This window comes from Sinocyclocheilus grahami, unplaced genomic scaffold (genome assembly GCF_001515645.1).
Source record: "Sinocyclocheilus grahami isolate Dianchi unplaced genomic scaffold, SAMN03320097.WGS_v1.1 scaffold444.1, whole genome shotgun sequence".
Classification (NCBI taxonomy): Eukaryota; Metazoa; Chordata; class Actinopteri; order Cypriniformes; family Cyprinidae; genus Sinocyclocheilus; species Sinocyclocheilus grahami.
In genome coordinates this window covers 432,897-434,163 of record NW_015505623.1, presented here as the reverse complement: position 1 = coordinate 434,163, position 1,267 = coordinate 432,897, and positions in this window count along the sequence as shown.

Sequence of the window (1,267 nt, the reverse complement as noted above, 5' to 3'; positions counted from 1 at the left end):
TTTTTTTTTTTTTTTTAAGTAAAAACATACTTGGTCACACATTCTTCCAAAGCATGCTTTGCTTCTTACTGAAATAATGAGAGCAATGTGCAATCTTGTTTTCTGCAGCTGCCAGAATTATCTACATCTCTGAACCAAAGATTCCAAAGATTAAGAGGGATGTGATATCCCTTTTCTGACGTTGATTTTGAATACATTTCCAGAGTAAACAGATGAGGAAGACAGAGCTCATCAAATATAATTTCTCTCGACAGGGCATTCATGGATCCCTACTAAAGCTGCTTACTAAGATCAGACGTACTCCGTTTTTGTCCTCGGGTTATGTATGTTTTTAACCTGTCACAAAATAAATTATTTTGCTGTCACATAATCTCTGGGAAAGTTTGCATTGTAGCGAGCCTTGTAGCATGTGTCATGCATAACCTAACCTAACCCCTCATTACCTTCACCTTTGATAATAAAGCAAATGAAGTCATGAATGGTTCAGTATAGTGGCACACACATTTTTAACTGTTTAATTGTGCAGGATCTTAGTGGATTTTTATACGCAATCAAGTATTGCGCAAAAGACAGGCATTAAGCAAGAGTATCAGCAGGAGATTAGATAATAATTCATTCATACTTGCTTAATAACAGCCAGTAAAAGTTGGGCAAAAGAAAACATCTGGCATCCATCACCTCCCTTTTCATGCTATTTTGCTGCAGCTTTAATATAAAGGTAAATTGAACTTCGTGTTTCTTCATAGGGGACTGTACGGGTCCTGCAATACAGTAAGTTGGATGATAAAAACTAAATGACAAGATACAATTTATTTTATTTATTTATTTTTTAGATTAAGAGGAGATTCCGTTGATCCAAATATAGTCCCAACACACGCCTGAGCTTTTGCAAGAAGCACCTTAACCTTACTTGACTGACAAAAATAGCCTTGCTCTCATGCAGGAAAATAGTTTCGACTCATGAGAACACAGCAGTGTTGCCAAACATCCTGGGTATCCTGTGATGTAATTCCCCATATGTGCGCTAGTAACATGAAGCTATAGCCATGGGATCATTATCCATGCACTGAGACTTTTCAGGTCTAAAACAGTCTGTTATACCTCCTAAACCCTGTCCTGGGCAATTGCTTATGCAGACTTTATTGCCTCTTTCTGGAGGATAAAATAACATGACAATACCATGAGGCATTGCTTCAGCCCCAGACAAATATATCAACAAATTATAGCATGAGAAGAGGTAAACAGCTTTTACTTCACTGCACAAAAG